At 39.3% G+C, this 27824-nt stretch overlaps 1 protein-coding gene and 1 pseudogene across 7 annotated transcripts in view; one reads left to right on the top strand and one right to left on the bottom strand.

Moving 5' to 3' along the window:
- MECOM (MDS1 and EVI1 complex locus) overlaps positions 1-27824 on the bottom strand; it is a 582697-nt gene that overhangs the window by 311063 nt on the left and 243810 nt on the right. The gene's annotated exons all lie outside the window — the stretch shown is intronic.
- LOC118676684 lies at positions 20817-21340 on the top strand (annotated as a pseudogene).

Here is a 27824-nt window from a genome sequence, read left to right as displayed (position 1 = left end):
GGAATTTCTCCAAGTTTAGACTGAGGTAGGATAAATATGCCACATGCTATTTCAAACACCAAGAACAAGGTAGGTATTTTCCCTGCTGCTTCCCTGCCCTGTAATTTGACATCCATTTTAATGATGCTTGCTTTATTGCTTGTCAGAAAAGTGAAATGGGCTGTCAATTTTACAGAGTTTCTCCTACCTTTTGGGTGGTTATATTACATTTTGAAATAAGTGTGTAGCTTCCCCTCCCCTTTATTTAGCCTAAATGGTGCATGTGTGGGTTTGGTACTTGGCTGCCAGTGAAATGAAGTCATAATTTCAGGAGTCCAAGAGAATAGATCAAAATCACGCCAACACTTTCATGGATGGGTATATGCTGCTAAATGGATGTTTACCCAGAAAAGTCATCATCTGGCATGCAGCATAGCGAATGTTCCTAAGCAGCTAACTCATGTATACTAAACAAATTTGGCTTGGCTGCTGCAAGGGCTGCCTTGTGGAAATTCTCAACATACATTTGTTTGATTGAGCCGTCATTCCCAGTTGATCTGCTGATGATCTGTGTCACTTTGTTTAAATGTCCTGGTGGTTTTTTTTATATATATACAGTGAAAAGCCAGTATGTTTCTGTGATGGATTAAATAGAGGTGAAATTTGAGAGTGACTCCTGTTTTTGATTCCTGTGTTCTCAGACAGGTGGGTCTGGAATGATCAAGAATGTCACATTCAAACACAGGGGGAAATATGGAGCCCTTTTGATTTAAAACACATTACTGTAAGATATATTTGCTACTGTGTTCTCCCAGTACAAGAAGCTATTTAGGATTCCCCATCTAAACAAACACCATATGGGTTCATTCTCAGCATCCCTTTCAAATGTCCAAAAACAAAGGACACAAAACTCACTGCTGGGAAACACAGTCTGAGAGGAGTGAGCAAGGCCCATTTCTGACGCATGGACTCAGAAATCAAATGCAAGGTCAGGCTAGAACCGAAGCTCCAGATCTCAAATATCCCAGTAATGGTTCAGATGGAAACCCAACACCGCGGTGCCATGGCACGTCTGAGGCACTAATCAAGCAACTGCCTGTTTGCTCCGTGGTTAAAGTACTTCCTCCAGCTAAGCTTCCCAGATAGGCTCTCAGCTTTAATAACCTATGGGGTCTGCTGTTAAGTGTGGGGATCTGGGCACCATCAGCACTGGTGTCTCCACACTGCCAAACCCCAGACAACACGTGATGCACGTGCATTCCCTCCCCTCAGCTCCCATAGACCCAGGCCTGCCGTAAGCTGGGTCCCCCGCCCCCAGAAATATATCTCTGACCCAACTTGTTCTCATACCTGAAATTCCCCCCAATTTAGCATCATTTCTTTGGATTAAAGAAAAGCCATCTTCAAGAGTATCCATGACCATTGATAGTCTGCTCCTTTCTATACGCATTTTGACATTTGCTGTGGGCCACACACACTGCGTTTCCACTCTAGAAGCCAAATGTCTGGCCCCATTCCCGGCCTCAAAGAGACACAGTCCAATAGAGAAGGAAGTCATGGAAATAAAATATAGTACCCACAGTCAACAAATTATGTACAGGGTGCAGAGGAGAAAGGAGTGGATTCTGAGGGTGAGAAGGGTTAGGAAAGGTTGCCCAGAGATGGTGACACTTGAAAAGGGTGTTGAAAAATAAAGATGGTTTCCAAGGAATTTCCAGGGGAAAGACAGGGGAAGAGAGACCTTTCGAGGAAGATAAAGAGCATATTGAGAGGTATAAAAGTATGAAACGGGTTAGTATGTGCCTGAAACTAAGGGTGTCTCAGAATTGCCTGATTTATAGTAGGAAAGAGGGTAGATACAGATGTGAAGAAATAGGTAGTGAGGAGCCAAATAGTCTCTATGCCATATTCTAGAGTTTGGCCTTTTTCCTCCAAAATAAATATGGTGCTAGTTAGGGATCTTAGGGAGCAGAATGGAAAGACCAGAGTTGTGTTTTATAGTGAATATTCTGACTCCAAGAACAGGAGAAATTTAGGAAAGATGACACGGAAGGTCGATGAACCTGTCAGAGGCTATTTCAATAATCCATGAGAGAAACACTGAAGACTTAAAACAAAAAGCAAAAAACCACTGATAGTGGAGGACAAAGAACAAGAGAGATTTAGGAAGTAAAATTGAGAGGATTTAGTGAGGGACTCAGGTGGGATAAAATAAACCCTGATGAACCAATATGCTATATGTCATGACTTAGTTTATCAATGACGAGTAAAGTCTGCCACTGTGGGATTGGGACACATAGAGGGGATGAGAAGAAAAAGTCCGGGATACTGAACACTGAAGTAGGAGCCCTGGGCAGACAGGAGACAACAAGGGAACTCTGGGTCCTGAAGAATGATGCCCCTTCAGAACCCAGAGGCCTTTCTTTTAGTGGAAGACCCCATGAAGATCAAAAGATGAGTATAGGAACAGGAGAAAACAATGTTATTCATGAAGGTACAAATGTGCCAGGTAAGGCATTCAAGGATGTTTCCCCTACTTCTGATAGTCTCTCAGGAATGTTGATTCCATAACAAGCCTCATTCCTTCAAATTAGTAAATATAATTTTACATGTTAATTATCCTTAAGTTCCTACACTTAAAGTTGTTCAATATATATTGACTAGAGGCCCGGTGCATGAAATTCATGCACTGGGGGGGTGTCCCTCAGCCCAGGCTGCACCCTCTCCAATCTGGGACCCCTCAGGGGATGTCTGACTGCAGTCGGGCATCCCTCTCACAATCTAGGACTGCTGGCTCCCAATCACTTGCCTGCCTGCCTGCCTGCCTGCCTGATTGCCCCTAACCGCTTCTTGTCTGCCAGCCTGATCACCCCTTAACCACTCCCCTGCCAACCTGATTGATGCCTAACTACTCCCCTGCCAGCCCAATTGCTCCCAACTGCCCTCCCTTGCTGGCCTGTTTGCCCCCAACTGCCCTCCCTGTTGGCCTGGTCGCCCCTAACTGCCCTCTTCTGCAGGCCTGGTCCCCCTCAACTGCCCTCCCCTGCTGACCTGATCACCCACAACTGCCCTCCCCTGCCAGCCATCTTGTGGCTGTGGGCACGCCATCTTTGAGGACAGGGCAGTCAATTAGCATATTCCCTCCTTATTGGCTGTGGGCGCCACCATCTTTGAGGGTGGGGCAAACAATTAGCATATTTCCTCTTTATTAGATAGGAGGATAATCCTAGCCCAGGTACTTGGCTTTAAGAAGTGCTTACCAGGTACACAACCCCTTCCTCGCTCTCCTCAGGAAAGGCCCCAAAGCAACTCCTTATCTCAATGGTTTTCGTAGAAATTTATTAAAATTTTACTTATATGTAACTATGCCCCTCCACTTGAGATCTCTGAGAAAAAGTTTCATACCAATACATATAATCTATGTAAATTATTAAGGTAATCTTTAAAAACCCATTAGTGAATATGCAGAAAATCTTGCAAATCAACATTCTCTATCCAGTGCCCTTCCCTGTTCACCCCAACCCCAGAACTCCAAATCCACAGGGCGTATGAGGTGCCTGCTCAGTCCACACTGCCCTCAGCCCACCTGTCTTCTTCCCCCAAAGTGGATGATCTGTTTTGTGTTATTTACTTATATATTTTCTTAGTAGGGGGAAAAAAGAGAGAGAAAAGAAAAAAGGGAGAAGGTAAGAGTTGGGCTTTATTTACTATTGTTTAACATTATTTATGATTATTTTAATTTAGGTCCAACGTTCCATGAGTCTCATTGCAGTGGGTGCAAAAGATACCAATAAAATAGCATCACAGTGCCCATACATCTATTCTTCTACTTACTTTTTTTTACAAGTCATATTTTCTTATATGCACACAAAGCAAATCTTGTCAAATTGCAATATACTTCTAGGCATTCTGCTATGGATTTTCAACTTAAGAAATATAAAAGGACGAAGAATGAACTATTTTATGGACTTATTTGCACCATCCAAAAGAGAATACCAATGAACTCCTTTAGGCAGGGCATGTGTTTGCCACTGGATGTTCATCTAACATAAATAGAATAACATAAAGTAACAGAAAAACAAAATAGCAGAGACTCTATATTAATTTACATAAGCCAGAATGATTAAGACACAGGCTTTTTTTTTTAAGTTTTTCTGGGGGGTAGGAGGCTTTAGAGAGGTAGTAAGTCCATTAACTCTCTGAAACAGAAAACAAAAAGGCAAAATTAAGTACGTTTTCTTAACTGGTAAACATCATCAAATTGGGATTTGTAAGGTTCATTATAATGTGTACATACACCTAGATTTGACTCCTTCCCTAGTTTCCTGAGAAAAACCAAAACGGAAGATGGGTAAAAATTTACATACTTGGCTGCCAAAGTTCTTTGCTTGGGAACTGAAAGGCCAAATTAGTCATTATTGAGCAATCCAATCTCACACAGGACTCTACAGACTGGCTCTGAGATCATATTGCAATAAATGCTTTTCTATAGAACTAGACACTGTTCTCCTAATTCTGGAGTCTCAAAACATTTTTTTAAAAAACAACCCCAAACCACATTTCTTCCTAGGTTAAAAAAAAGTTTGAAAAAAGTTGCTAAGCATATAGGAATATATAATGAAGGTTTTATGGTTGTCTCCCCCCAAAATACTCATACACACACACTCTGACTCACTCACACACACCATGACACAGTCTTTCCTTATTTAAAATGACAAAACCCAATTCTTCCTACATGCAAATGCGCATAGAAGCAAACAACCTAGAAAGCTCTTTAAAAAAAAAAAAGTGAAAACCTACAAACTAACAAACACAAACTAGCAATAAATTAGAAATAAACTCCAAACCAAGCCAGCAAAACTCGAATTAAGCTGAGGAAATCCAAAAATCTTTCAAAGTACTATGTAGTTACTTCCTGTTCGTAGACTGTCGCCTGTGGGGACTGCTGGCAGGGAAAGCCCCCCCAAAGGCAGGCTGATCTGGGAGTTAGTTCCCCTGCAAGCCTCCTCTGCCCCTCCCTCTGCCAGGCTTCCTGGAGCCTTGCCCTGCAGACCAGAGAGCTCCATGCAGAGAAGGGCTCTGGCCACCCCGCCGGCCTGGTATTTGGCTCCTCAGTCACCCAGCGCACAAGTATGATGGATGATGATGGATCGCAGCCCCACCAAAACCGTGTGAATTTCCCAAGGCCTCTGATTATTCTAATCGAGCCCCGAGAAGAAGCACAGAGCTTTACAAAAGCCTCCAAGGAAGCCTCCCATTCTCCTTGTCTGCCTGACACAGACCCCACTCAATAAAGCAACCTGGCCCTGATATGGCCTCCTCTCTTTGACACACAGGTCTGGGCCTCCATACCCATTGTTCAGTGATATGATTTAGCCTTGAATAAAATTTTAACAAACACCCAGAGTTATAGCACAGTAGAATGGCCACTCCAGCTTCTCCCAGGGGAAGATAACTGTTTATGGACGCTTTGGGGTCACAGCTTTTCTAATGTTCTCTTGCTCTGCTAGACAATATGGTCAGAAGGGTTTCTTCTCTATTCTCTCTCTCTCTCTCTCTCTCTCTCTCTCTCTCTCTCTCTCTCCCCTCCTCCCTCTCTCTCCCTCTTCTTTCTCTCTCTCTCCCCCTCCCTTCCTCCCTCTCATAAACCACAAAGGGTCTCTAAGAGACCCTTTTATGAACGAATTCTATAATTATGCCTTTACCTAAAGGCATAATTATAGAATTTGTTCATACCAGATAAATATCATGACTAGACCTAGACATGCACAATAGAATGTTATATGTTGTACTAATGGAGGCTATTTTAAAAAGTGTAGCACTACTTAATTTAACTGAGTTGGGGGTCTTTGACTTGTTCAGATCATTTTCTTCCATGTAAAGTTGCAACGTGTGCAGTAGGCCTTGCAGAAAAAGGGTTCAGTAACTGCTGTTGGCCTGTTGGAGCGCTCTAAATCAATGTGGAAAAAATGAATAGTACCATAGATGTCTATAAGACTCTACAAAGCTGCCATATTTAGAAATATAGATGGTGTACTTGCAGGAAAGAATACAACCTTTTGGTCCTTTTTAATGCTTGTTATGATCCAATTGCCAATTCCTTCCCCTCACCACCACCCCCAAATATCCTGCCACTTGAGTTCTTGAAATCTCTCAGAATCTGCATAAATACATTAGAAGAAGTTTGGTCCTACTACTCAGGGGTGGCTCCAAAATTTCCACATCAGAGGAGTTTATTAAATAAATCTGATTGGACAAGGGTAGGAAGAGTGAGTTGAAGTTGTATTTACAGAGTACTTTGCAAAAAAATAAGAAAATGCCAATTGTCTTTATCAGATCATTGGAAAGGGAATGTGGAAAATTGTGGATTATGGATTAACCTAGGACTACTACCCACACTTCTCCCTTGCAATCATACTTACTCATATAATTATATATTTTTTCTTTTTCTAATTGGGTGTGTATCTTTAAAGATTACAATATTTTGAAATAGTTTTTCTGATGAACAACTCCTAGAATATACATCCATAATTTTATTTTCTAAAACAGAAAGGTGGATAAATAAGAACAATAGACTAGGCTTGTAGGAACTCAGATCCCATTCTTGGCATTGCCACTGATTAACTGGGAAACTCTGAACAAGTCTTTTCATCTCTCTGGGAATCTATGTCCTCATCTTACGTAATGTAGAGAGCCCCCAGAGTCCCTTCCAGCTCACATTCTATGAATTCATCAATCTCTGTGTGATTGTGAAAGTAAAGTCCTAGGAAGAGTCGCATCTAGGGTATATTGCTTGCTTTGTACATCCATAATCAACATAGTACCATGTGCATATAAATTCAGGAAAAGCCATTGAAGGCTGATGACGTTAGCATTTTTAGTTCATATTATGAATTTGGCTTAGATAGGGTCAATGAGAAGATAAAAAGTAATAAAGTTTTTACTTTTACTGAATACATACTACCTGCCAGGCATAATGGCCCAGGCATAATGATCCCATACTATTCTATTTCAATTTTTTTCTAATAGTCCTATCACCGCCTACCAATTTTAGAAACCCAAATATCAAAAAATAAATAAACTCTGTAAAATTTGACAATAACTCCCATTTTTCTTTCTTTTCCAACAAAAGACTGCAGACTCCTTGGCTTGCTTCATTCCCCTCTGGAGGATGGCCTAGTTGCTTATGAGCCAGCTCCAGCTATTTTTCTAAATCAGGGTTTACTTACGTTTTGTATGAAACTTGAAGACTAACTTGTTATAACACAGTAAAAAGTTAGAGCAAAAGCTAGTCGTCATTGATTATCTTACCAGTTCACAAAGATCATTTCTGTAATCTATTATTACTACAACACTTGTTTTATTATTTTGATCAACTTCTAAATGCAGCATGCAGGAAAAGTAGAAATCAAAATATAAGCTACAACAAAATGCATTCTTAACACATTGACAATCTTATCAAGAAAGGTATGCTACTTATATCTCAAATAACCTCAAGCTAATTGCAAAAAAAAAAAAAAAGTCACCATATGTAATGCAAAATAATGACTTTCGAGGATATTTATACTTATGATTCCAGTTAAAAATTAGGGTAAGAAATAAATATAAAAATATCATATATATATATATATATATATATATATATATATATATATATATATATAATCTTATGGAAACACTTACATACCTATATTATAATTTCTATAGAAGTGCTGAAAAATACATGCAGACATTAGGTGAGCTTTCATATTGTTCTATGCAATCAAATCACCATTCCTCGGACTCTTCTTTATGGCAGTCCATTTCCTGATGGTCAGCCAGAATGCCAGGACACTGACTAGCAAAACCCAAGTAGAGATCTACCAATTTATTGGTCTAAGGAATTGACCATGTTTGGGAAAAATCCAAGATTTAGAGACCTGCACCAACAGAGTTGTTAAAATCAAAGAGCAGGATATGGTGTGATTTCCATTGCTTCAGTCAGAGTCTGTGAAATGCCAATAGTCTGCATATCTTCAAAGAGCAGAATCTGTCTCCAAAAACCGTACAAAATAGCCCACTACAAAGGAAAATCCTTCAAGATCTTTGCTATTGAACTAGGACCAGAAATAAGAGGAAAACGTCTGAGAACAGTATAAAAATGACAGATATAAGAGGAGGCCGAGCATGCCACGAAATGAGAGACTTTTTGCTGACAGATGAGCACCTTTGAACTCTAACCCAATAAAAGAATTAGTCCTCCCAACGTATAATCAGTACAGCAAGCAAAATATGTCAACACACGATAGTCAGGGTAATCAATCGCCATGCGAGGTAGGAAACAGCCAGACTAAATAACAACCCAGTCCCACTGAGCCAGACAGCTCTTTCCTGCTCCTTAAATTTCTCATACCGCAGGGACAAGGAATTAATATGCAATTAAGGAAAACCCCTAACAAGTAAAACAACAGAGTAAGGCGTAAGAGTGCTCACTGAGAAGTGACTTAGGATTCCCTAAAGTTAGGGTGTTGATGTTTTGGTTTTTCTTAGATGTGTTCTAAGGGCCTTTCTCTAGTCACATAATAGAAACTTTGAAATTATCATTGCAGGAGCTATGGACATAAACGAAACTAGCTTTTGATCCTGATGGGCTGTATGCAAGTAATTTAACCAGCTTGGGTCTCAGGTTTGTATTCATCTGTAAAAACAGGAGAAAAACACTTTTTTTTTTTTGGGGGGGGGGGTTATAATTATAAAAAGAGATAGAATTAAGTAAATGCCTTCCGTAATGCCTAAAGTGGGTAGGCAGTCATATTCAACAAAGGCTTAGAGTTGGCAATCCCAGTCTCCTTATATCATGGTGCTTTGACCCCTGTGAGTCCTTAAGAAATGTGGTCTTGCCCACATATATTAAATAATAAACTCACAGGTAAAAAAAAAAAAAAAAAAAAAAAAAAAAAAAAAAAAGTGGTTTCAGACATGCATGGAGGGGGAGAAAGGGGGAATAGCCTAGGTCTGAATTCCCTATCTACCATATATTAGTTATGTGACAGTAGGAGAATCACCCAATCTCTGGATCACAGTCATTTCATTTGTAAAGCAGGGCAAATAGTATCTCACCAGCCTGTAGGCCCAACCTGAGGAGAATGACTCACAGTTCCTCTCAGCTTTACATCAATCATTGCAAATTATCTGCTGCTGATTTACCTTATCTCATGGACTAACTTGATAAAACCAAAAATAAAGTGTTTCAATTACCAAATCTACAACCCTTCAGAAATTGAGAAATGAGTTTTTATTATGCTTGTGTTTTCCATTTTTCCAAAGGAGAACCACTAGCATTCTCTACATAAAATCTCTTAGCAGCTTTGTATGATTGTCACGGTATTGCTGGCATGGTCTTTGGTAGTAAATGTTTTAAAAAATCGTCCTCTAGCCTCAAGCCACAGGTTGGGTATATTTTGTAACACCTTCTACTCATGCTGCCTATAGTTCAAGGTTCCACCTGCTTTAAACTGAATAGCTCTGTGTGATGCAATATTTTATTTTTTACTTATCTCATTTTAAGTATGTTTATTTTTCAAGCACATGCATTGCGAGAATGGCTTTTTAACTATCCATTTTTAACCCTCATAACTGCACTCTCAGTACTCTCAGTACGTTAGCAGCACTTTAAAAGGCAATTTTCTTCACTGACATGGCAAATAACCATTTGAGTTAGTTAACAATTTCTCTTTGGATTGGTGAGATAGAAGAGCAGCCATCCCACTGCAGCTAAGCTGATGATTTTAATTTTCAAGCCACATGGAAGAAAGCAACTTAAAGTCAGAGAAGTAGAAATATTGCAAGGCTTTCTACAACTGCTTCGTCTTGTTCTTGTGAGAAGAAAATTCTATTTTCTGATATGTGTGCATACAGACAAATGCAGACATTCTAGTCTTTAACACATACTGGCACTACAGCAACAAAAATAAAAGCTGAGGCCTAATTCGCCTTAGAATTCAGAAACTGAAGCACTTCCGGATAGCAACAACAAGTCATTTTTCGCATTTATTTTCCACACACATAGGACACACCACTCTGCTATCGACATGTCAGAAGGAATCCAAACTAGCTTAGCACAAAAATTACCCAAAGAATGGCCATCAGAAAAAGAGTTGTGACAAAGCAACTATGCTAAAATAATACTTGAACTTGAATTATATTTGCATTAATTCGTTTCCTAGTACTTTTGGAGAACGTTGTGAAGAAAAGAGTGGGCTTTTGTCTGGTTAGTTTTTAAAATATCAAATGTTTGTCGCCCATCAGCTATCCCTTCTTGGATGTGACAGTGTGATGGAATAAAGGCCAACTTTTGTTTTGGAATCACATTGGCATGGCCTTTGGCAGCTTATAAGACCTGTTCTCATTTATTGTGTATTTTATACCCTCATGCCTACTTATAAGGAAGGGCAATAAGGGAGGCCCATGACAATGTCTCAAGTTTTCCCCTTAAAAGACAGAGACCCCATGGTTTCTGTAACATAGAGCATGAATAACACTTGTCAGAGACGAGAAGTCCTGGACAAATAAGAAACATCATTTGACACATCTCTTCCACATGTAAGAAGTTAAGTGAGTGGTGGAATTGTGCTGAGGAGTGAATAAATATCGCATGACAAACTAGTTTGAACAGTCAGTCCCATCCATTGCATCCTCTCAAAACACAGCCTCCCTTTTCCTTTCATTATATTTGGATTATTTCACTTTTTTTCAATGCTTTCCATGAAGTCACAGAATAGTTATTTCAGGACAAAATAATTGACAATGCAAAACATTGTCATTATTTTATCTTGTATCCTGCTGAGTTGTCCAATTATTAGGAAAAATTCAAAGGACCTACCTGCATCAACAAAAACATGAAATGCTTAGTCTTTAATTTAGATCAAATCAGTGACAGAAACGAATTGTAAGCATAGCTCTTGCCTGTTCTCCTCTACTCATGTTAGCAATCCTGTCTGTCTCTACATGAATGTATGCACATGCACACCTGTGTCTGTGGATGCTTATGTCACCATAGATGTTGTCCTTTCAATTGACTGTAACCTGGTAAATTTTCATTTCTATCCTTTAAAAAAAATGTGGAAAACAAAAGGTGCTTTATTTTTTTCAAGATGAAACTCTTAAACTACATATAAATATCTGAAGACTTTAGTAAGAGAATCTGGGCCATTTCCATTTTCGTTTTCCAGAAGACACTAAAGCCAGAAAAAAAAAAAATGTTTGGCAAAGCTCTTTTCTTTCTAAGCATTAAGAAAAAGATGGTCATAAAACCCAAAAGGAAAGACACTGTTCTCCAAAGAATCCAGATCCCAAGCTAACCACAAGCAGGAATGCTTATAAAACGACGTTCTTGCAATTCTCCCTGTTAGATATGGCGTGCTGTAGAAAATCCCTTTTGTAAAGAACACCACTTTGTCACAGATTCTGTGTGCAGGTTAAACCCAAGGACAAGCCCTGCACTGTGAGTTTCCCTCCAGAGGACACGAAGAAGCTGTGGGGGACGTGTGTGCCTGGTTTCCTGACATCGACACCGTGACAGGATCCCCCGCTCCAGATCACATATTGTCACTGCAGATGACATATCTAATATAAGAACAATGCCTTGCCCTCTCTAAAGTCAAAGTACTCAAGCACCCCAAAGTTGCAAGGCCAGGGGTGCCATCCCTACCTTACAAAAACATTTATGTTAAAGAATTTCTTTGGATTATTTTTGTTACAACGATTATGTTCTTGAAAACCCCTGCCCACGCTCCTTTGGCCATGCCATGGGTATGCCATCAAAATAATACCAGACGAATGCTCCTGACTGACAGCTGGGGTCTATCAGTTTTCACAGCAGGTTTCTCCCCTGCAGCTGACAAGAAAAATAAACATCTTCCAAAGAAAATGAAGGCAAATGCCAACATGTCTCATCGATTCCCAGGAAAGAAATCCCTTTTTAAATATTAATTATGATAATGTTTGACTTTAAAAGAAAGGCAAAAAGGAAAAGTTTGAGTCGGGTGTGAAGAACATTAGGAACACTATGATCTCAACAATATGAAGTCACCGAAATTTATGGGAATGTCACTAATCTTCATTGGACTGCACACCAACCACTGGCTTTTCAAAGGACTGGAACAACCTCTCAGTTTGGGTCAGAGATTTCTCTCTTGACAAAGTTTCAACTGTTCAGTTCAGTGACCATTGAGTTGCAGCTCCAGAAATACTACCTACAACTGAGCACGCCTTGTTGTGTTTTATTTGTGGTCAAGCAAACACCAGTGACTTTAAAAACTCTGTGCTTTATTCAAATTGTTTCAGAAAAGACATAAAACCAGGTTACCTTTAAAAAAAATATATAAAGCTACAGTGAAGTAATAGGAACAATAGCAGCCAGAGGAAAGTTCGAGACAACTCTGGGACAAGTTGGTCCTGAGCTCATCAGGGAAGATGCCAAAGGTGCTGGGCGCCAGGCAGCAGGCCAGAGAGCCACGGGGCTGGGAGGCGAACAGGAACTTGTGCTTGTCAGGCAACGCTGGGGCGCTGGCACCTCTCATTTCTGAAGCAGGTGAAAGGGACAATGGCAGAATAATTTGAGAAATTCTAATTCATCAGCAAAAACAGAAAGGAAGAAAAAAAAACATAGGCTTTTTTAAACAGGTGTTTAGATCACTGTCAAAAGCATTTAATTTGTGCCCGGCCAGCATGGCTCTATGTGGGGCATGCAGGGGGCAGCTGATCAATGATTCTCTCTCTTATCATTGATGTTTCTCTATCTCTCTCCCTCTCCCTTCCTCTCTGAAATCAATAAAAATATATATTTTAAAAAGCATTGAATTTGTGTGTGAACCCTTCCCAATTCTGGTCATTGATTTTAACCCTGCCACTTGTAAGCAGAAGAAAGACTCTAACCATGTGTAGAATTACAATTATATTGAGGGCAAGCACAAGTGAGTAGATGGTGCGTATTTTCAGGGTTACTCTTACCTGAGGGCAGGTATGATGATTCTGGATTTAGACTTAAAGTACCACCCAGTGAATGTGAGAAACTCAAAATGCCAGCATAGTATCCAAGAAGAGTACGCTACAGCACCAAGAGGCCACCTTTCACCTCACCTGTTAAACTCAGAAACAGCAACATCCTCTTACTCTCACCTCTTTCCTCCTTAAGGCACATGGGAATTGGACCCACCTCTTTGAGTCACAACATCAGCTTAAGGAAACAAAACCCAGAACCGGAAGTGACCCATAAAGCCGTCCGATATAATCCTCTCAACAGCCAAAGCCTAAAATGACAGAGCCAATTCATGCATCAAATCCAGACTTTCCATCTCCCAGCTTCATGTTCTCTCCATCGATCAGCTACTCCTAAGCAAGTTCAGCAGTTGTTTCAGCCTTAGTGAGAAGATGTTGGAGGAAGAGTTCTGGCCTGGGCAGCATAGGATCTCTAGGTTCTTACTTCAGCCCCTACAGCAAACCCACAATGACCACATCCTTAAACCTTTTATGATGAGTGGGCTGGATCTTCTCCTTTTAATTCTAAGAATCCATGGATCTGAAATCGAATTACGGGGGGGGGAATGTTGAAAATAAAGAAACTGGGGCAGTGGGATCTTCCTATCTGAGCAGTTAAGTGACTAGCAAACCCATTTCTCCACAGGATGCTGGTCTGCAGGACTAGGGCAAGGCAGTTTCCTCCAAGGAAGCAATTATAGGTAGTGAAAAGGGAGAAGAGAGCCCCACTCCTTTGGTTCAGCCATGAATCATTTTTAAAGAATGGCCTTGCCACATGATTTCATTTTCAGTTCCAATTTCTCTCAAAAATGAAGAATTTGCAACCTTACAAACCAAGAACATAATTCCTAAGAACATGACATTTTAACATAAGATGGTCACTACAAAGGTACCTGAAGACGCTTTACCTGGAAAAGAACACGCACTTGGAAATAAGATAGGTATGTGTAAAGGAACCTTGCAGTTAACTGAAATAAAGAATATTTCTTAAATGTTCCATTGAACTCAATTTTATGCAGGGTATGTTTTTACCTCCTGTACAGGATCTCAACATTCCATAGAATAATATAGTACGCAAATTTGGCAATGATGGCCGTGTATAGTATTTTTCTTGTAACTCTATCTCCTGTGAAGTCACTGCCATCATGACAAATTCCAGTCCTGCTGGAATGAGGTTCAGAGAACACACTGAGAGGTAATACATGGACTCACAAAAAGAGGTCTTATTACCTGCCACAACCAAGAAATGGGGCAAGGTTTCCAGATTCTTCAGGGCTAAACTATTAGGCTCTAGTGGCTTTCAAATGTTGATCATTTACTATGAATGATCTCCTTAAACGCATTATCTTCTGTACTCATTTTTGTGAGCACAATTTTGAGTATCAGGCCAGATTACAGCTGCTTCGGGACACCATTAAGGAATGTGGAGGATTTTCAGATTGCTATGCTGTTTTAGATGGCATTTCTGCTTTCTTTCCCTAGGTCCATTGCCAGTCTCCTCTGCCAGCTGGTCAGTGGTCCATTGTCAAAGGTCTAATTCTTGGCATTGGTCTAGTACATTTTACATAGCACCATGATTGCTTCTCTCCTTCTTAAATCTTAAATCCCTCTGCTTTCCTGGGATCCCCTCTGTTTTCCCTTGCCACCCACTTGCAACTGTCCTGTTTCATAGCCTAGGCTAACCAGTGAGAACACTCTTTTTTTTTCTGGCTGACTAACTAAATAATTAGTATGTCTTTTAAAAATAAAATAAAATTTAAAACTTCACTTCTTTCTTTTTTGTATTTACAATTCATCTTTGCATTAAGATTGAAAGATGTCACTGCTCAGATTTAGAAATTCTCTGATATTTCTAAATTAACAACTTCTCCAGAGGGTCAGAGGCACAATAAGTAGGTGGATATGATTAGCCTTCTCTTTTCTCTACACAGATTATCGACATTAATCCAAGAAGGACTCTGGGCTTTTTAAGAAGAAGGGCAGGGTGGAGGAAGGCAAAGTGAGGGGTGGGGAGAGAAGGAAGATGTGGGACATCTGTAATAGAGTCAAAACTAAACAAAAGAAGAAAACCACGCAGTAAAGAGCCAAGCAATTGACATTTTGTAATGAATCTGGACAATCTTAAGAGGAAGAGAATTCATGCCTCATATCACATTCTATATTGTGCAAACAAATAAAAATGATTTTTCCCCTTTATATGGGTTCCCATTTTTAAAAATAGATGTTTTCCTAGTTACCAGTGAAAAGCTTTTTGTACCAATAAATATTCCCAATAGCTGAGACTCACATCCCTTTGTTATTTCATTTGTTCCCAAGATGCTGTGTGTGACATTAGAATTTAGTGTGAATTGGTGTAATAATGAAGAAAAAATAAATGCATTTTGATAATAGAAAATGACACCACAATCATTTGCATTCCTGAATGGTGCTTAATATAATCAAAGTCCAAATTGAATATTAAATTTGAAAAAAAAAACACAACAGAAACACAACATTATTCCCCAAGTAAAGAAAACCACAGAGAAAAATTTTTTTCACAGGTACAAAACATCATATTGCTTATTTCTTTCCTTGACCAGAACCCAAAAGTTTTTGCCTAACATTCTAGACCACACTCATTTGTCTCAGAAATTTATCTCATTTAATGAGTCCAAAAAAGACAATTATTCTTACTTTTAAGGCCTGAGACACTAAAAATCTCCAAAAAAATATCCTCAGCCATAAAAATTAAATTTTACCTTTTAGCAGAGATTCACCTACTGAGGTCCTCTAAGTATATCAATGTATATTAAATAAAATTGAAACTATAGGACCCAGTGATATGGATTTAACAGTCAGAAAATCCTCACTTTAACTCCAAGCTCTGTCATTCACAAGCATGCAACCTTAGATAAGTTACTTTACCTGAGTTGCTCTATTTTTATATGTAAAATAATATACCACCAGTCTTGTTATAGAGCTTGAAATAAAAGGCTTGACATGGTGCATAGAAAGTACACATTATAACTATTATCATTATTGCTTTCAAAAGAGCGAATGTTCTGGTAGGTAAAGGAAATAATTAAATTGGGTCCATACGTCTATAGTCTATATACTCTAACAGTACTTCTCAAACTGTAATATGCATAAAAATCACCTGAGATCTTGTTAAAATGCAAGTTCTGATTCAGTAGATCTGTGTGGGTCCTGAGCTTCTCCATTTCTAACAAGCTCTTATGGAATTCTAATGCTGCTGGTGCATGGACCACACTTTGTGTAGCAAAGCTCACTATGAATATGGACACTGTGAATCATTACAATGTCACTGACTCATAAAAGAAGTTTCTTAAACTGACTTCGCATATGGAGGCACCAACAGGAAAGGTAAAACAGAAAAAGTCCAATTAACCTCTTCAGGAAAGAAAAGGTTTGCCTAAAATTATTAAATAATTTTATGTTTCCTTAGAGCTCATAAGCATACTTTTCTCAACTTCAAATTTTCTGATTATTGGCAAGAGGGAAACTTGGATTCCATGCCGATCTTTAGTAGTAGTGAAAAGGAAATCTCATCCTGATTTGGAGGAAAATGGGTGTTATGAACTGAATTTCCTCCCAAAATTTATATGTTGTATCTCTAACCCCTAATGTGATGGTATTTGTAGATAAAGCCTATGGGAGGCAATTAGGTTTAGGTGAGGTCATAAGGGTGGTGCCCTCAAAAGGAATTAGTGCTCTTATAAGAAGAGGAAGAGACACAAGAGTTCTCTCTCTCTCTTCACCATGTGAGGATACAGCAAGAAGAAAATTGTCTGCAAGCCAGAAAGGAACGCTCACCAGGACCTGACTATGCTGGCACCATAATCTTCTACTTCTCAGCCTCTAGAACTGTGGTAAATGTCCATTATTTAAACTCCTCAGTCTATGGAATTTTGTAATAGCAGCCTGAGTTGACTAATACAGTGAGGATACCATTTGGGGAAAAAAATATGAAATGAATTATACAGATTTATCTTTGAGAGAATTCTTTGTAAAGTTCTTTGATGTTAGTGAGAATTTTTGAGGATAATTCCTAATAAGGTGATTTAGAAATAGACAGGACACAAGGGAGTCACCAAATATAACTCCACCATGTTTCCAATGAGGAATCTGAAGTCCAGAGGAGGCTCAGGACTTGTCCAGGCTCACTAGTTTTATCCAAGCAAAAACAAACTCAGTTTTCCTAAATTCCATTCAAGTTGCCTCCTAAGTTTTAAATACTTCTTTTCTGACATGGAATCCTCATTATGTTTAACAATTAAGTTATCATTGATTACCTGGAGGTCATATTTAACCCTGAACCAAAGCCAAGCTAGGATATATGTGGAAGACAGATGTGCCCTGACATAGTCAGATGATATTTACTTGGTTTCCAATGGTCCCAGAGATTTAGACTAAGATGCAAACAAACCAAAAAATGTACCTTTCTCCCTCTGCCAAAATTTATAGTTAAATGCTTAAAGCTTCCATTAAGTCCATGACATTTCATCATCTTCCCAGCAGTTCTGTAGTTATTCCAATTGAAATAAAGAAAAACTCAGTGTTCTGGAGACCACCTTCTGTAGGACTGGCTCAAGAACTCCATTTCTTAGTCTGATGTTGAAAACTAAGACAAGCATCTTCAAGACTGCTGAGGTTTCGTCAAATTCCTACTGTGCAAAGACCATGATACTCTGGTTTAAACGCTGAAAATAGCATCCTTTCAGTGGCGCAGCCAAACCTTCCATCTAACTTTATGTAGTAAAACTTCAGGATGGCTTTCAAAGTCTTTCTGATCTGACTAGTGGTACATTTCTCTAAGTCTACCGCGACTTCCTGTACAAGTTGGCGGTCAATCTCCAGTTAGTCTAAAAAAGTCATGGCTCATGACCCCTCTGATCAGAGACCTTGAAGACGCAATTGTACAAACCTCCATCTTTACCATGATGTGAAAGAAGACGGTTGTTCCTCTGAAGGGTGCACAATGTGAAACATGACTGGCAAGTTTTCTCCATAAACAGAACAAATCTATCCCTCACAGAGCTGCCTTTATTTGAGCAAGACATTTGCAAAGCTTAGCGTCTCCTTGAATCTATTAGAAACCCTTCCTTGAGTGAGGAAACAGACATTGTAAATGAACCATGACTCAGAAACCCTCTTGTACTAGAAAATATTCTACAGATTCCAGAGGCATTTTATGTTCTATTTTCCTGACATACTAGTCCTAACTATCTGATTCATTTATTTTTTGTTTAATGCTTTAACCAGTTTCTGTAGATTATTATAGTCAAACAAGTGATTTCTTTCAGGGTTAGTGTTGTTGTTTTTTTACCTCCTTCTGACTTTGGAAGAGTTTCAGATTCAGCTGAAGGAAAGGCTCTGTTATAAGCTACAGAAACACCCATACCATATATTCAGCTTAGCTACAATAAGAAAAGCCAGACCCTGAGGTCCCAAGCTAAACAGAGGAAAAGAAGGAAAATTAAAATTTAGTGTTCATTTGCAGAAACTTCCTACTTTCGTACACCCCAGATAACCAGTTGGAATCAATGAAAATTTATAAGCTTACAAACTAAAAATCAAATTCTCCTGTCTCTAAGGACCTTGCAGCACTTTCAGTTTTTTATGTCCTACACTGACAACTTCAATGGCACCAGAATAATTCATCAATTAAGAGAGAAGAAATGTGTATTTTCGTGCTTTTTTCAGTAGCAAACAGAACTATCAGAACTCTAATTTACAAACTCAAGTTGCCCATGCACACAGCCCGTATTTAACATATAACTATTCTCTCAAATTCTGTCCAAATATGGCCCGTAGTTGTTCATATGAATAAAAATTTTTACAATAATTATGACTTTGATCTAGAAATTTAATTTCTAGAAATAAGGCTGCACATGAAATATATGTAATAAAGAAGCAGCTATATGGAACATTTGTTGAGCATTTATTGTGGCATTAAGCAGGCATTAAGACTTTATATCCAGTGTCTCAGCACAACCCTGTGAAGGTGGTCCTATCACCATATCTAAGTTAAAGCTGAGGAAATGGAGGGTTTTTTAAAAATACCTTGGTCAATCAGTAATCGATGGAGCATATTCAAAAGCCCACACTCTAGATCACTCTACTGTGCTGTGTGAGTGCTACAGCATTCTTTATAATAATGAAAAATCTTAGCCATCAAATTCCAACAATAGAGCTTTGGGAAAATAAACATCATGGAATTCAATGCAGCCATATGTTGAAAAAGAATAGTATTATACGATATGAGAAAATGTTCATAACACATTGAGTGAAAAAAATAAAGCAAGTCTTCAAAATGAAAAGCATGGAGTTATACCTTTTGGTTACATGACATCTATACAGAGAAAAAAAGATGAACAGATACATACCTAATTGATTGAAAGTGGTTATCCCTGAGCATAAGCTTATGCATGATATTTTCATTTACTACTTTTTTATGTTAACAACAGACTACAATAAATATTGCAGAATACTTTTCCATTGGAAAAAATAGTTAATAAAATTGCATTCATTACCTAGTACACCCCACACACACACACACACACACGCACATAGATCTGCTAACATAAAAATATAATTTGACTGAGTCTGTTCCATCCATTGTAACACAGATTTCTCTAAAGAATTCATCAACATTTTTCTGATGATTCTGCCAGGTAAGTGCCTGCTCCTTGGAGAGACCTTGGGGACACAGTTATAAGTGAAAGTCATTTAATGTCTTGAGGCACAGCCCAAGCTCAAACTTACAGCACAGCATCAAGGCGGTGGATACTGAGTCAGGGAGAAGGAAGCTCTGAGGCTCAGGCACGTCACTGGGACATTGGCAAATGACATCACCATGTCCACAGCAGATGCCTGAAGCTTCCAAACATGGCAGTAATTAATAATGTTCCCCCTCCACCCTTCTCAGTTCACTCATGCTGAAAAGTGTTTTTCACCTTCTGAAATCCATCTAATTTGAAGTAAATGAATAGTTTGCTACACTAATAACATGAAACATATGAGAGCCAGTTTATAACAGTTACAAGGTTAGTAATTACTGAAGTAAAGGAGCTAGAGAAGTAATTCCAGTTAATATGAGATTAATTGGGCTGTACACGGAACAGAGAAAATTGTGCAATAGAGTCCTGAGAACCCCTCTTCCAAATGTGAAACCATAAAATGTTGATATCATGTAACCATCTAATTAGCAACATAAGGCAAGTGGAGAGAGTGGCATTTAATGAACCTCTGCTGTGTGTCAGATTATATATATATATATATATATATATATATATATATATATATATATAAATTAAATCTTCATAACAATACTATTGGGTGGAAATTAATCAACCCCCATTGCGAACCAGAGAGATTGATACTCAGTGCCTATATTCTTTCTACTGGGCCATATTTCTCAAATGACAAACATGTACACACAACACAGAGCTTCTCATTTGGGGAACACTTTCTCACGTGTCTTCTAACCTCTTCATTTTTTTTGCTGAGGTGAAAGATTTCCACTTCATTTTGGTGGGTCCAGGTAGCCCACGATGTCAAATAAAGAGGTATCATGTATACTATAGGTAAGAAAACCTCTACAGCTATTCAAAACAAATTCACCATCAGCAGCGCCCTCGGAGGTCCCGGATCTGTCTCTTGCTCAACACTGTATGGACGGAACAGACCCAGGGACACCCCTTCTTCCAGCCTCCAGCCACCCTCCTGTGTCTCATTCGGTTACCACCTTCAGAACCACCTCTAAGACCAGACAACACACTGGTTTTTTTTCTGCCTTAACTCCTTATTGCCGAACAACCATGAGCTCCCAAATTCATCAGAATTATTCCACCAAGGTAGAGGCTGCGGTCAACCACTGGCTAGCCTGCATCTGTGGGCCTCCTATACCTACCTCTCTCTGGGCTTCCATTTCAACCTTAACAATGTGGTTCTGGAGGGTGGGGGCCACTTCTTTCGCTAGTTGGTGGAGAAGAAGCGCGAGGGTACAGAGCTTCTCTTAAAGTTGCAAAAGCAGCTCAGTGGCCGCATTCTCTTCCAGGACATGCTGAAGCCTCCCCAGATGAGTGGGCAAAACTCAGGGTGCCATGGGAGCCACCCTGGCCTTGGAGAGGAACCTGAACCAGGCCCTTTGAGAGCTGCAGGCCCTGAGTTCTACCCATGCAGACCCTCAGCTCTGTGACTTCCTACAGACCCACTTCCTGGGTGAGGAGGTGAAACTCATCAAGAAGATGGGCTACACCTGACTCACCTCTGCAGGCTGGCCAGGGCCCAGGCTGAGCGGGGCGAGTATCTCTTGGAAAAGCTCACCCTCAAGCACGACTAGGAGCCTTTGGAGCCCAGAGGCCTTTGAGAGGCCCCTCTGCATCCCCCTGCTGTCTGGCTTTTGCCTGAGCCTCTCTCTCCCTGAAACTACTAGCCATTCTTTTAACCACCCTGAAGCCCTCTCCCATGCATTGGACCAAATGAAACAATAAAGCTTTTTGTAGCAAAAAACAAACAAATTCACCATCCTTATTAATGACAATAAGAGAGCTTAATCTTGCCAGTTTTGGACATTAAAAGTAAGGCAACCTTGTCTTGACCAAAAAATTATGTTGAACATGACATGATTAAGCTAATAGATATCTCAGATGTGCGTATAACTCACTCCAATTTATTTGCAGCAACATCCTGAACAGAAGATAGAATAGCCAGGGAGAAGATGTTTATTAAAATAAAAAGTATCTAACCACAAAGAGGAGTTTGGAGATTATAACTATATTTTCTACCACCGTAACTCCCTTTCAGGGTAAAATATGCGTTTTAAAGATACCCAAAGACAGCAAAATCAACAAAGAGGTGAATCAAATTGTTACGGGCTGAATTTTGTCCCGCCAAATTTCATATGTTGAAGTCCTAATCTCAGAATGTGACTATTTGCAGAATAGGGTCTTTAAAGATATAATTAAATTAAAAATAAAGTCACTAAAGTGGGCCCTAATCTAATCTCTCTCTCTCTCTCTCTCTCTCTCTCTCTATATATATATATATATATATATATATATATATATATATATATATATATATATATATATATATATACACACACTAGTAAAACCCTAAGCGACCATTTGACCAGTCGCTATAACATGCACTGACCACCAGGAGGCAAACGCTCAACACCGGAGCTGCCCCCTGGTGGTCAGTGCACTCCCACAGCGGGAGCACCACTCAGCTGACTGACGTGAGCCAGACACCAGGCTCACAGCTGGCGAGCTCAGTGGTGCAAGCCTCTCCTGCCTCCGTGGCAGCGCTACGGAGCCGGGGTGGCAGGTGCAGCGAGGCGGGGATGAATGGGAACAGCGCGGGGCCTGGCCTGGACTTGGGCTCTTCCCTGGCCGCCTGCTGCTTCAGGCACTACTAGACCCCTAAGAGGACATCGGAATGCCAGTTTCAGCCAGATCCCCGCAGGCCAGGCCAAGGGACCCCACTAGTGCACGAATCTGTGCACCGGGCCTCTAGTGTCCTTATAAGAAGAGAAGTTTAGGACACAAACAGTATGCACGCACTGTGACAAGACCATGTGAGCACACAGCAAAACGGCAACCGCCTATCTGAATGCCAAAGAGAGAGGCCTCAGAAAAATCAAATCTGTCAGCACCTTGATCTTGGATCTCTAGCCTCCATAACTGAGAGAAAATAAATGTCTGTTATTCAAGCCACCCAGTCTGAGGTATTTTATTATGGCAGCCTTAGCAAATTAATATGCATATCTTAGATGTTTGTTAGAGAAGAATATGCTGATGAAGTGGTAGTAACTATATTACATTTTGGGGGAGTTGCAAAATATTTTTTATCTGGAATTATTTGTTACAAACAAAACTCTGAAAGCTTTTATCTACTTTTCTAGACAAACAAACCAAAAGAGGAGATTTTATGGTGAAAGGGCACTGGAATTAAAGGCAAAAACCGTGGGTCTGAGTTTTCATCCTGACACCACCTGGGAAGCTCTGGGCTAGGTACTGGGAGGGAATGAAGGTATAAAAAAAAAAAAAATTCAAGGAAAATGAAGAGAAGCTCCGATTCCAGGGAGAAGCCAGAAACTTGGATAACTCTCAAATAAAAGCAAAAGTTCAAGTATATGGCCTAAACACAGAGTCATGGGAACAACAGGCAGATTGTAATTAATTTTAAGTAAGGCTATCCAACAGCTATCATCTATAATGAGAGACTGTGATCAATTCTAAAGTCCCTTGTAAGTGCAAAATTCTATACCTCTGAAATCCCTCTGCCGTAAATGACTTTGATGGTTCATAATGGTCAAAATGAGAACTCAAAACACTTGATCAGATATGCTATGTACAAGCTTTTCCTGACATTCCAGCTATAAGATACCAAACTGCTTAGACAAGTCAATCAAGCCTCTTTATCAAACCACTGTGTGTGTGTGTGTGTGTGTGTGTGTGTGTGTGTGTGTGAATTAAAGGTGATATGGGAATTCCATTTTTATAATTAAGATAAATTTTCAGTAAAAATAATAGTCCACATTAATTCAGATTTAGTCTGAGCAGTGAATGCAACCTTGAATTAAGCTCCAAAGGGGAGGGGATGTATAGATCTTATTCTCCATCACAAGCTCAGAGCCTAACACCCTATTGGCACTTGGCACATATTCAAAAAATAATTTTGCATGAATGGATAAACCTGTTTTCTATATCGGATGATATGTAAAATTTATGGGGAGACAATCTCTTGAAAATTCAGTTCTAGAAATATCCCAGCTTATACATGTCCAGCAGCTGGATGAATGTTTTAGTAAGCAGGTTGAATGGCTTTGACATTAGAACATTTGTGTCTCAAGCCCTTCTGCACTCAATAGTTATGTAGCCTACACGGTGTCACTATGCCTCAGTCTCCCCGTCATTATTGGCCCAATACAGTCAGTGATACCAGCCATTCTCTATATCAATGAATTGTTGTAAAATTGGATAAGATCATGTGCATGACATTTCCTTGAAAATAAGGTGAGAAGAAATGATACAAGTGCACAATTGGGTGGTCTGTATGATGCAGAGTCCCACTGCCTCTCTTGCAGCTCAAAGTTCAGACATATAACTTGACTTTTACGTTAGATGCTTCAAAGGAGCACTGAACTATGAGAGAGAAAAAATAAGCATTGAAATAAGAATAGTACGAGTTTAGAGAAGTCAGAAGTGGGAAAATCGGTTGACGCCTGTCCCAGCAAGTTCCCATCTTGCACAGTAAGCCTATCCCATTTAGAGAACTACCCAAAAATAATTTGTTTTTCAATAAATCTTCATTTCCAATATTATGGATGGCCTCCCTGACAAAAAATAAAAATGTTATACAGCTATAAAATCCGATTCTTCATCAGGCATTTAAGACTTTTGCCTGTCCTAGCTACTTAATTTTGGAAGCTGCATCCTACATTATATCAAAAATTTAAATGTCTCCATATTCCATATTCGATATAATTCAAACACAACTCTAGATGAGTTAAATTATAATTGGCCAGCCAATATAATACCATATTGATAAATGTTTATTAATTTTCATTTTACTGTTTTCATTCATATTTTGAAACTAATAATTTTGTTCAAGCTGCATACATTTTGAGTAAGACCCTTGAGAAACTAGTAGCACCCATGGTCTCCAGTGGTCAGCAAACTCAGTAGTCAACAGAGCCAAATATCAACAGTACAATGATTGAAATTTCTTTTGAGAGCCAAATTTTTAAAACTTAAACTATATAGGTAGGTACATTGTTATTAACTTAATTAGGGTATTCCTAAGGCTTAGGAAGAGCCACACTCAAGGGGCCAAAGAGCCGCATGTGGCTCGCGAGCCGCAGTTTGCCGACCACGGGTCTAGGCCCAAAGTGGTAACAGGTAAAACAGCCCTGTCTTTCATAATTGTCCAATTAGTCACTTTGTATAATTGCACTGGATTTTGAAAAAGAAAAACAGTCCTCACTCACTTGTTTCCCAGTAATCTTTGTCCACAGGTCTATTTTCCCCACCTGCTATGTTTGCCTAAGACTGGTCATTTGTTACCTGCTAGTTCCAATTGATTTCCTTTGCCTTTGCCTCCTTTAGCCATGAGTGCAAAGAACAGACTGTACGATTTATACCAGCCATCTAGTACCAATCATTAGATAACAAGACCCTTTACTGAAAGCATTTAGAGTAAAACAATACTTTAAGTTTGCCTTTGCTTTCATTTCCTTCTTTATTACACACAGTTCAAAGTGAGGCCAAAAATGGTATCACAAGTCCTATTTAGACATCCAAGCAAAGAATGCCAAGTCATTCAAAATAAATCCCCCAGCTCCAGCAGAATTTTATATATGTTTCAAGTGCAAGTTTCCAATAACATTTTTCGGTTTGTTTTCCCCCTTGTTTGTTTCTGTCACTGTCTTTACATATAAGGGGAAATGAGTCATTAAATTATGCTGCAGCAAATGTCCTATGAAGCCATATCTAAGCCATCCTGTTTGCTAAGAAAAAGATAAGATTTGTCCTCTGAAAGAAGCAGGGTTGGGCTACACCAAAGGGCTCACAGCAGAGTGAGACAAACCCAGAGTCGTTGGCTGGTGGGGGGAATCTGAACTAGTGGCCTTTCTTCAAGTGGGAGGGGTAGGAAGGGAGTAGCAGGGATCTGTCAGCTTTAAAAACTCGGGCTTGTGGCAAGGAGACTGGGAACTTCCTGTGGTTACTAAGAGGCTGCAGTATGTTGCATGGTTGCCTTGATAATTATTTTCTAAAGTTGGCACTGCCCACTGGCTTACCATTCTTGGTAGAACATTACCAAGATCTATTCCTTCCAGAATTATAGGTTGTATAGGATTCCAAGATCCATACAGAAGAAATAAAGGTTTCTACCACCAAATGCAAGGGGCAAAGTCTATATCTCAAACTTTGAGCTCAAGTTGACTCCTCCAATTTGTAACCCCTAAACAGGTTTCCTGACTTACTCACCTGATTAGACTCAAAGTCAGACAAACTAATTCCAATATTTGCCAATGCAAATACAATTGGGTAGAATGGTCTGCCACAACTCCTAAAGCCAAGTGCACAGGGTTTTGAGATATTCAGATGATCCTATTTGGGGTTTTCTGTTCATTAGTATGAATTAGTGCCTACATATATAAATGCCTACAAGGGTCAAGCACAAAATGCAAATGAAGCATAAGGCAAAATCGGATGGTAAAGACAAAGGGACCGGAGAGGCCTTGCCTCATCTAAGAGAGGCAGCGATGACTCAGCCATGGCTAATGGTTGCCAGGTAGAACACTGGCCTGGTGTGGCCAGATGGTTGATATTGCAGGAGAAGCCATAAATTTGGATCTTTGTGTGAGGTTTCCCAGTCTGGGTTTTTTATACATTGTTTTAACCTAGCCTATATATGTCTGCAAGTCCCAGGTAGCCCAGGGTGGGATGAGTTTGAGGCCTGGGATGAATCCTAATTAATTCTGCTATTTGACATGAATAACAATGATAGTACCCCTATCATTCTTTTGTTTTCATTATTTTATCTAGCCTTAGCTGACCTCAAAAAGTCACCAAAGAATATTCAACAACAAGGAAGTGTGGGAGTAGAAAAAGATTTATGAAACAGCAAAGCAAATATCAAAGTAAAACACACACACACACATATTCTTCATTAAAAATTCCCAGAAAAAAAATTAAACTAAATGTGCATCATATGCATAAATTATTTCAATGGTATAAGTTTTAAAAAGTCCTGTTAAGTGATGCATCTATTTCATCTATTTTCTTTACTATTGAATTTTAAAATATGTGCACAGTGCAGTGACCTTTATATCAAAGACTCCAAACAGTGTTTAAAGATATGCAGCACCTTCTTAAAGAAACACACACATTCTTATAAGCACAGTTAAAAGGGGAAAGGTTAAAGGCTACACTAGATGGTTCTATTCTGTGCCAAGATTCTGCTCCAGCTGCAACTAAATAGTGGTTCTCAGGCTTAATTAAATAAAGACCCGTGTAAATTCTAACTGTTTACTATGTGATTAGAACTTCTCTGGGCAAAAAGCTCCTATTTGATTTCCTTGTTGTCTGCACTTGCCCAAACCCTCTACCCACCAGGTATGTACTGAAGCTGTGTAAACTCTACATTTTTCTTTTGGAGTCAGGGGTAAGATATAAAAGTTTATAGAAACAGTGAAACCCAATTGTGGAAAATTTATTTTATGTGAATGAAAAAAAATAGTCTATATAATTACAACCAATGTTGTCATGATGAAATTTCTCCCAATCACACTGAGAGCAGTAGTTCTTAACCTTTGTGTAATAGTCGTCTGGGGTTCTTGTTAAAAATACAAATGCCCCGGCCCCCTCCCCAGAGGTTCCCTGTGACTATGGATGAGACCTCCCAAAGTGATTGAATGCTGGTGACCCAAGAACCACTTTTGGAGAGGTGCCAATCTAGAGAAAAATCCTACTTCAAGCTGAACATAGAAATATGATCTGAATTCACTTTGGGGGGGAAATGGTTTTATCCTTAATAATGGGGAGGGGCAGTGGCAGAGATAGCCTCTTCAATTATACCCATTTTTCAGGTTCAAAACTTAGCTAATAATTATTTTTTCTCTCTTTTAATATTTTCAAAATTCACCGTACTTAAATAGTTAACATCATGTCTACTAATATTTATTAAATTCAGCTCATTTAAAAATCATGCAAATAGAATCAGATAATGTACAAAATATACAGTCAAAATGTTGATGTTTTCATTTGAACATTCTCAGAGAAATGAGCACAATTTAGAAGCAAGCCAATAGGGAT

This window comes from Myotis myotis, unplaced genomic scaffold (genome assembly GCF_014108235.1).
Source record: "Myotis myotis isolate mMyoMyo1 unplaced genomic scaffold, mMyoMyo1.p scaffold_m19_p_2, whole genome shotgun sequence".
Classification (NCBI taxonomy): Eukaryota; Metazoa; Chordata; class Mammalia; order Chiroptera; family Vespertilionidae; genus Myotis; species Myotis myotis.
This window is presented reverse-complemented; position numbering and strand designations above follow the sequence as displayed.